The 9,820-nt window shown below is 49.9% G+C and overlaps 1 protein-coding gene across 1 annotated transcript in view; it reads left to right on the top strand.

Moving 5' to 3' along the window:
• The first annotated feature begins 9,649 nt into the window (after positions 1–9,649).
• The window catches only part of NEIL2 (nei like DNA glycosylase 2), a 14,791-nt gene continuing 14,620 nt past the window's right edge, over positions 9,650–9,820 (top strand). Inside the window, exon 1 of the mRNA XM_024761385.1 lies at positions 9,650–9,810. The gene's annotated coding sequence lies outside the window, so the exon portion shown is untranslated. The remainder of the gene's footprint in view (positions 9,811–9,820) is intronic.

Raw genomic sequence — 9,820 nt, 5'->3', positions numbered from 1 at the left:
AGTGCAGACTCTGATCTGGAAGAGACACCCCCCCTTCGCTAGATCACACTTAGGCCCCTTCCACGGAGTTGCAGACCCTTTCTCATTTTCTGCCTCACCACCCCTGACAAGAGACGAGATGTCCTTCTCCCTTGTCTTTCCACCGCTGTGGCCCGGAATGGTGGTTTTTCCACGGTGTTCCCGGCACGGGGGATCCGAGGGCAGGGTGCCGGGGCCCCTGCTCCAGCCTGAGTCAGGGTATCTGATGGACATGTGTTTGGACGCCTTGGCCCCTCGGCGGGTCCTGCCCTCGCCCAACACTCCCCTTCCGGCTCGGCACACCTGCATCCCTCATACTGAATCTTGACTCCAGAAACACGGGGTAGGGCCAGTGTTACCAGATGCTCCGTGGGGAGATGGAGGAGGGGCCGCTTCTCCCACCGCAGAGTGGCTTCGGCAAACTCGCAATCTGGCAACTTTGCCTCCCACGCAAGTTCCTTCCGCGGCTAAAATCGCTCCTTCTCTTCATCCCCGAGGCCTCTGAAAATAAGCGCCCCTCCACTGCTCTCGGTGATTCAGCTCTGCCCGCAGCTTGAACACGTCCCCAAATCCTTCTTCCACCCCGTCACGCTCAGGGGGGTCCTGAGTAAGAACAAAAACGGTTCTGGTGCTGAAGCAAGTTTGACTAGCATTCATGCAAGACTTGAGATCTTTCTGGAGAGGATATCTAGTGGACACCATCGCCGGGCCTGGGGCCGCGCTGCGCGGGGCGGGGTTGTCAGCCTGGAATTTGCGCATGCGCCGTGGTTCCGCGGAGACGCGTCTGTTGCCGGGACTGCCGACCGAGGGCATCCGAGGGGCGCAGCTCCTGCACCCACGTCCTTTCTCCAGCAGCAGTCTTTTGTCCAGGAGGCCAAATGCTACGGGCTTCTCAACATAATTTCAAACCAACACAACTCATGGAAGAAAGACGACGAGTGATGAGAAGACACCGGGCGGGCGGCCGAGGGTGGGGGGGGGTGCCCTCCCACTCTCGCGGGCTGGGAATCGGCCTCCTCTCCACGTTGCTGTCTCTGCCGTGGCCCTGGGCTCACGAAGACGCTTCCTTCCGTGTCCTGGCTGCCAACAGAATGTAGCTGACTGGCCTTCCTCTGTGCTACTCCAAACACCCAGCCCCCAGCCCAAATCCTCCTGGCGGTAGCAGAGAGTATCTTTAAACCCAGGTTCTGTTTTAATCATTTACATCGCTTTCTTCTGAGAAAGCCGCCTTCATATACCTTCCTTAATCCACAAACCTGCTAACGTTGTCTTAAGGTGAAATGGCTGTAAAATCAGTATTTAACTAATAAATTTATCTGTATTCCTCTTTCCCTTCTCCTCCTCCCTCTGAGGTCTTTCCTGGGAGGTTCGCTGCTGCCCTTTGCAAGGCAGCCCTGAGCCACTGAGGCCCCTTTGCTGATCCGCTCGCAGGCTGCGTCTGAATCGTTTCTCCCTTCATTCCTTTCGGCAGTTGGCCGAGGCTTCCTCTGTGTGTGTCGGGGGCTAGTGACAAGGACTAGCTTGTGACCTTGACAGGTAACCTCTAGGCTTGGTTTCCTAGGAGAGGGTTGGACCAGCCCTTAACTAAATTTCCTGTGGCCCAGAAGTTGCCTCCCAACGAAGGGGGCATTTTTAGACCTCCCCTCGGGTACACCAGTGGCTGGAGCATGAGGCAGAGCTGCAGGGCAGTGGTCTCTCCAGCCCTCCTGGTTTGAGACGTGCACTAGACGTGCTCTGCCATCTCCTACTTTCTGGTTTGATTCAAACAAACCCCTGGAGGAGGTCAGTGGTGCTCCACGCCAGTGGCACAGAAGGTGAAAATTTCTCCTTTGTCCATTTTGTCTTCACTTTCTTAGTCTACAGAATTGCTTAATTGCTTCATCTTAAAAGTGAGGTGGGGTTGAGGGGAGCGGCCCTAAGGCCTGTGGAACGGAACCCAGACAGGCAAATCCAACCCCACTGAGAATTGTTGGCAGTAGCTTCCTGCCTCTCAGCTGGCTTATGCCAAACCCAGTGGGCAACTGGCGGCCTTTGACCTTTCACAACACCCTTGTTATTTTTGAGCAGGTAAGGGAAAAAAAACTAACAACCATTCTTCTATGTAAAATCGGAAAAGCTTTTTAATTGGCTAAGAAATAGCCAAAGCTACTAAACACAGCTACCATCCAAAGGGATGAGTAACCGATAACTCTAGCAAAGAATAACAAAAGAGATTCAAAACCAAAAATAAAACCTACCAGGATTTATGTTGGCCTTGGGGAGGACGTGTTTTCTGATGATGCAGTCTTTGCCGAGAACATTTTTGCCACTTCCCTTTAGGAATGGTTTTCACAAGGATACACACACACACACACACACACACACACACACACACAATATACCAGAAGATTGACCTCATTCCTTATATAGTCATAACTTATGCTTCACTCCAGATGGTAAAATCCAGGTTGATTCAGCCTCCTTGCTCACCAGACTTGGTTGCTTTCCCAAATTGAGGCATCCTCAGAGTACGTCAAGTTGCTACCAATCAGGATACTCAAAAGGATGCAATTCCCAGATGGCTGGGAAGTGGCTGGAGGTGGGGTGGGGGGGTAGGGGGCCAGCAACGAGAAATGTCTGGCCTAACACGGTGAGTGCAGCAGCCAGTGGCACGTGTTCAGGCTCAGACATCCCTCACATTCCCTTTCGGGCTCACCTCTCACTATGACAAAAATTCTGAGGCACAGGCCAAATCATTTTAACAGTCAAGAGCATTAATCCTTAATTTCTGGATGCCTTTAGGGGTGAGTAGTAGCAGATTTAGCCATGATTATGTTTGGCTTGGGTTGACAGTAGTGAAAATAAGATTATATTCACTGAACGTGCATCAGATGGAGCGGGACTGGAGTTTATTTGATGTGCCCCCCTTTCCGAGCCTGTAGAACTTACTGACTTGGATACTAGTGCATGAGAAACAGCCACTTGGAAAGCTGCTTTTGGAGTGGAGGTGACTGGTTTTCAGTTTTTTAAATCATTTTCTGACATTGGAAACTACTCTTCAGATTGCATCCTTGCCTTGCTTGAAGCTGGAACACAAACACGCCACCATCCTTACCAACACAGATATGTATCTTCCCAGAGCCAAGGACCAGCCTCAAAGCGTCCAGGTTTAGCCTGGGAAGTGGAATCCATGCTCCTGAGGGCTCCCTTCCCTGGACACTGTTGCTTTCCGTTCAGTTCCTTAGCGTCCTGGGACCACTGCTGCTCTACTTCACCCTGGCTCCTGTGCGATTTTTATCTCCCCTCCAGTAGCTGCAGCTGTAACGTTTGTAAAAAGATTTCAATAACAAGGACAACTAAATAATCCGAGCAAGAATGGCATTAAAACAGACCTAGTTTCTCAAAGTCCAGTTTTCTTTGGGTCTATGCATGACTAGATCACTGGTTGAAGCCTGGGGGATTGTGGGTTTAGTTTTACAGAAAGAGGCGATCATACACAGCCGTGCTCTGGGCTAACAGGAACAGTGGAACCAGGAAAAGCCTGCAAGGTACCCGGTGGTACTCTTGAGCCCCAGCTTAGCAGCGGTGGCAGGCCCTGTGCGAGGGGGTTTTCAGACAGACCCAAAGAGGGAGCTTCTCTTGAGTGAAGGGTGATAACATGAGATCCCCACACCCCCGTCACGCACACACTCCATCCCCTCCCTGCTTTGCGGTGACTGCCTTCTGTCTTACAGCTGTGGTGGCCTCGCTTCACCTGAGAAATAAACGTGACTGCATAGGTTTTTAACCAGATGTACTTGAAGTTCAAATCACTGGGCAGTCTGGAAGTTCCAAATCAGTGAATCTCTGATTGCAGGACTTAATTCAGATGAAGTTCACTACTAGTAAATGATACTAGTGAACACTACCAATAGACCCCTGTTACAACCAAGATATTGTAGTTTCTTGTGCCACTGCTTCTTTAAGATAGATTTACTCAGATGAATTGGGTTGTAATTAGACATGTGAAACATTTAGCTCTATCATTCCTCCTCTGTCCTTTTCCTTTAGAACTCATGAAAATAAAAAATTGAAAAGATCCGTTATTTCTAGGGTTCTTGATTCTCTTAAGACTTCGGGGCTGGGCTGGGAAACAAAAGAGGTAAGACTGAAATAACAGAATCCTAAACAGACTTTTGACCAGGACTCTGCTGAACAAAGCAATGAGTGATACCAGCTAATGTACCTTACAGTGTAAAGCCATTGCTTTGTACTTAGAGAATCCCCCAGACTTCTCTGTAGTGGTATGGGCTGGACACACTTTCAGGAAGTCTTCCTGTCCCCCCACCCCTTAACATCCTTGCAGATTTCCTTAATGTGGCCTCCAGCCTTACCACAGCCAAAGTTCCCCCTTTACCCCACCTCTACGTTTTGAAATTATTTTGTCTACATAGTTATTTGGGCTTTTCTCACTTTTTATAGATCAAAACCCAAACTGCATACAAATTACACTTCAGTTTTTAAAAGAACAGAAAGCATAACTGCTCATCTTTACTGACAAGTACTACCGGATAGTCCGTAACACTAAGCTGATTGAATTCCCGTCTTTGGCAGAGATGCTCGATTTAGGTTGCTCTGCACTCTTGGTATGGCTATCGGATAGATGGTTACCTTGGGGCTTTTTTGACTATTTGAAAATGGCTCACGGGGTCCTATTGGGTGAATCTCTGGGTCCCGGGGGCTCTCGGAGGGGACCACTACCATACAATCACTTTCTGGAATAGATTCTGTACCCATTTCCACCCGTGCTTCTGCTTCCTTGAAAAGTAAGGGAGGGACTGCCCTGGCGGTCCAGTGGTTAGGACTCCACACTTTCACTGCCAAGGACGCGGGTTCAATCCCTGGTCGGGGAGCTAAGATCCCACAAGCTGTGTGGCACGGCCAAAAAAAAAAAGAAAGAAAAGAAAAGTAAGGGAGGAGCCCACCAGAAAGAGCTAGACACGAGATTCTGAGGTTTCAGAATTCTAGCCCAGGTTTGGCCAGTGTCTAGCTGTGTGACTCTGGGCATTTCACCAAGCTGCTCTTCACCTCAGCAGCTTCATCTGCAAATGTTTTGGAGGAGGGAATCTTTAAGTTCTCTTTAAGCTCTAAGCAGTTGTGAGAGCAGAAATAATCCGAAATTATCCTTGCCATATCTGGTATCACGCAGGGAGCACCAAGTCCCATGCTGGTTGGTGTCATGCTGTGAGGATGGTCAGGAAAAGACATGAAGAAATTCATCCCTGGGGTCACACTGACTTCGATACAGCATCCAGGACTTTGGACCAGCAGCTCTGAAACCACAAGTTGAGCAAAGTGGCTCATCTCTCTGAGTCTTACATACTCTTGTTGGTACAGATGAAATCTCAGGGCCCCAAGATTTGAAAATACTCCCTCTGGAGACTCCGGATAGATGTTCTCCAAGGGGGAAATAGTACCTTTATTGTGACCCAAGTAATGAGGTTTAAAAATGTTTCAGAAGCTTTTCATCCAAATGAGCATTGCCTCTCAAAGTAGCTGCCTTGCAAACTACTTATTCCACTGTTTCAGCCACGGTGAAAACATAGGTTGGAACTCCCTTTAGAGGCTCTCCAGACCTGCTCAGATCAGCCTAAAAGAACCAAGCTTATTGCTTCTCAGCCACAAACAGAAGTTGGGGGTCCCAAATAGAATTATATCACTTGACCAATTTTTGTCACCTGTCCTGATCCTAAACGCCCCCTTCAAAGAATAGAAATTTGCCATCATGAAGAGCTATTGAAGAAAGGACTGTAGGCTCTGAAAGCTGATTTCAGTGGAGGAAGCAGATCGATGGGAAACATTTTCAGGTCTTTTGCCACTGTCACACTGATGGGGACAGCATGCCATGCTGTAGTTGTGGTGTGTTTTCTTACGTCCATCAAATGACCTTGGTGTCTTCCCTCACTACCCAGCCGCGTTGATGAGGTTTGAGAGACGCTGCAGGTTATGGGACCGGAACAGGGTCCTGCTTGGAGAATGCTTGAAGAAAGTCATTTCTGCAATTTGGGGCAGTGTTCTTCTGTTTTAATTTTTGGAGTCCCAGACCTCTCTGAAAATGTAACAAAATCCATGACCACTTTCCTAGAAAGGTACACATATATGAGTGGTACACATACACCATTCACAATTTCAGGGGTTCTATGAACTCTGGAAACTTCTCCATATTCCCCAGGTTAAGAACGCCTACACTCAGGCTCCAGTTTAGTCCAGGGCTGCAAGGCTGTGTTGGACAAACTGACCAGGTCAGCTCCATCTGACCAGGGTGTCCTGGTACTTGGGACCCAGAGCAAACCTTGCTATTTAGCTATGAAGTAAAGCAGTGGGACAGTCCCCGGGCAGCTGTCAAGGCCCTAGGCCCCCCTGGAGGTCCTGCAGCCTAAAATCTAGCAGTTTGCACAGGGACAGGGCTGAGGAATTCCTGGTAGCCCCTTCCTTACAGGAGGGTTTGGGCCTGGAGTCTGTGGGAGTACAGGAGGGGTTACAGGACACGAGCTTCTAAGGACTGGGGGTAGTATTGCTGAGGTTTCCTTCCTCAGCTGACCAGGGCAAGTCGAACTGAAGGGAAATAACCCCACTAGGAAAAAGGATGCCTGGATTGGGAGGCCATGCCTGACTCATTTACAGATCATGAGGGGTCTCAGAGATCATCGGGTCCAAACCCTCTTGTCCCACCATCGTCGAGGGAAATTGCCCAAGGCCACAGAGCTGGCATGAGGAAGAGGTGCACTTACTGAGCACCTACCCTCACTAAGGAGGCCGAGACTGGCATAAAGATACCTCCCTTGCAGTTAATGTGCTTACCATTTGGGGGCGCCGGCGTTCTCTTCCTTGTGGCCTCCAGAATGCAACAGCCTGATTTTCAAACATTCAATCTGAGACCACCCTGGAAATTGTGCTAAAAAAAGTACCTGCCACTTACCGAGCACTCCTGCAAATCAGCTGCGCTAGTAAGTAGCTTTATACATCCATTAAAACTTTCCTATATCCTCACAACCACGCGTTGCACACGAAGGAGATACAGCCCATGGATTTTAAGTAGCTCCCTTAGGCCACAGAACTAGTACATGCAGAACCAGGATTCAAACCTGACTGCAGAATTTGAGCTTTTACACCGCCCCCCTGCCTCTCCCAAAGAGTGGAAACCTAAAAGCTGAAAAGCCCACACAACCTGGGGTCCCACTCCAAGCTGAAGTCTTTCAACGTCTTTCTAGAAGTTGGGGAGAATCCTTGGTTCCGAATTCTCCAATTTAGACATGATGAAAGAAGACCCTAGAACCACTGGAAAATAGGGCTCACCATCCACAGTCACACGTCCAAAAAAGAGGGGCAACTGGAATGGACCCGGGAGCCTCACTCTCAGCCCTCCAGGCTCCCCAGGTGTTCCTAGAGACACAGGAAACCTCCTCCATGCGGTTCAGGACCCCAAGCTCATTCATTGGCAGTCTGATTCCTCACCACATCCTACTGCTTTTCTCCATCACATCCTTTCTTGCTTTAATCGGTTTTCATGGGCATTGTAACTTTAACCCTGTTTAAGATGTCACTGGCACAAAGGGAGAGGGAGAAATTGGCTCCATGGCCCTTAGAAAACTGGGTGCTGACCCCCGTAGTGCTGAGGCCCAGGCTCCTGAGGGCTTTGAGGTTGCCCCCCGTCCCCGTCCAGGACGCAACTAATAATAACTAAGAACATATTGATCTACTGCTATATGTCAGGCTAAGTGCTAAGAGATTTAGGTGAATCATCTCAGTAAATCCCACCATAACCCAGTGAGGTAGGCATTTCACTGCATTTTACAGACGAAGAAACTAAGGTATGGAAAGGTTAAATTACTCGCCCAGCTCTGCCCACTGAGCGGTGGGATTTGGACTCAGGTATTCTGATGCAGCAACAGTGTTCTTCACTGCTATCCTGTAGAGTTGCGCTTCTGGAAGCTTGCCCTTCTCCAGGCAGATTCCCCAGCTCTATTGTCTTAGAATGGTGATTGCATACATTTGCACCGCACTTTACAGTTTATGAGTTTTGTATCTAAGACCTCATTTAGCCATTCATTCAAAGAATATTTACTAAGTGCCCACCGACTGCCAACCACTGTGCTCCTAAGTCCTCGCTGCTCCACCTTGTGTCCCTGGACCTCCAGCAGCAGCATCCGTAAGCTTGTGGGAAAAAGGCAAAATCTTGGGCCCTGCTACAAACCTTGCTTTGTGATATTTCCATAATAACACCATGAAATAGCTATCCCACTTCATGCTGAATAGATTCAGAGGTACTGTGACTTGCTTGTCTCCCCATAACTACTATTGAGGCAATATATGTAAGGAGCTTAGAACAGTACATGTGCTCAGCAAACAACAGCTATGCTGTAAATGACAGAGGTAAGCTGTGAACCACGTGGTTGCTCAACTCTATAACCCTTCAGCCTCAGAAGAGCCCTCTTAGGCACCAGGCATTCAGTCCAAGAGGTGAGGCAAGGACTGTGTCTCTGGCTTCCTTCCCAGCTCAGCCAGCGTCTACAGAATGGGGAGTTAGGGGCTCCAGAAGCTACTGTTAGGGTGTGCTTGATCCTATAGCAGGTGGCATCCTGTGGTGGGTATGTTGTTCCCAGAAGACGCCAGGTACAGAAAGAGGGAGACCAGAAGGCCCAGGGGGGATGGAAACACCATCCCCTCAAACCTCATCCCCCCTCTAGGGCTCCTCTGTGCTGAGCACCCTCAGTAGCCCAGACCTTCCAGCCTTCCTCTCCTCACTTCCTGCCCTAGCCGGTTCAGTAGAAGGGCCACCCGTACTGCTCCGGCTGGATCAGCAGGACACAACCTGGGGAGGGGCTGGGCCCTGTCTCCCTGTTCTGGCCAAGACCTCCCCATGGCCCTCTCAGCTATGGTCCCTGGTGCCTGCCATCCTGATCAGTTTCCCCAAACTTCCCTGCTGACTTCTTGGAAAGTGCTAGCTCCCCATCCTCTTTGGAGAAATAACAACAATGGAACATTCTTATTTTAAAATAGTCTACTATTTTATCTTTTTTATTGTCTGGAAAAATTTAATATTACCTTTAAAGCAAAATTTGCTTATGGTAAAAATTCAAATAATAATATTCAAATCATATAAAGTAAAAAAAAAAAAAAATCCCACCCTTTAAAAACTTCATGAGATTTCTTGACAACCTGTTTCCTTTTCACAATTACCTCGCTGGGCTCGGAGGCCCAGCAAAACCAAAGGCTTGCCTTTGCCTGACCACCTAAAGTTCTCCTATTCAGCAACTTAATTTTCTCTATCTTCGTTAAGACAATAAACGTTCCAAACGCGGTTTGCTTCTTCCCCCCGTCTGCTCAGACTCACTCTCTCTCCACCCTTTAGCCGCGACACTCGGCATTGGCCCAGCGTCCAGAGACCTCCTTAGGGGAGGAGCTCCGCACCCTCACCAGCTCTCCCAAGGGCGAGACCCCACTCCCGCCTCCCAGGACAGAGCCCCGCACCTGTTTGGACAACGAAATCCCGAACCCCACCCACGCAGGGCGAGACCCGCCTCCTACGCTCACCGGGGGGCGGAGACCCGAGCTACCCCACCCCCTCGAGGGGGGAGCGTCGCTCGACCCACTCCCCACCTCCAGTCACACGTCTGCTTCCCTCACGCTTCCCCCGCCCGCCTACGACAGCGTCCAGCGCGCACCGCGGGAGGAACACGCGCGCACACCGGGCGCCGGCTGTTCCACGGCCCGCGCGTAGGCGGTCTGCGGGCCTCGCAGGCGCTGGGGTTCCGGGGTCTGCTGGCGGGGAGCCTGCAAGTCC

This window comes from Neophocaena asiaeorientalis, unplaced genomic scaffold (genome assembly GCF_003031525.2).
Source record: "Neophocaena asiaeorientalis asiaeorientalis breed wild unplaced genomic scaffold, Neophocaena_asiaeorientalis_V1.1 scaffold635, whole genome shotgun sequence".
In the NCBI taxonomy this organism is placed as follows: Eukaryota; Metazoa; Chordata; class Mammalia; order Artiodactyla; family Phocoenidae; genus Neophocaena; species Neophocaena asiaeorientalis.
This window is presented reverse-complemented; position numbering and strand designations above follow the sequence as displayed.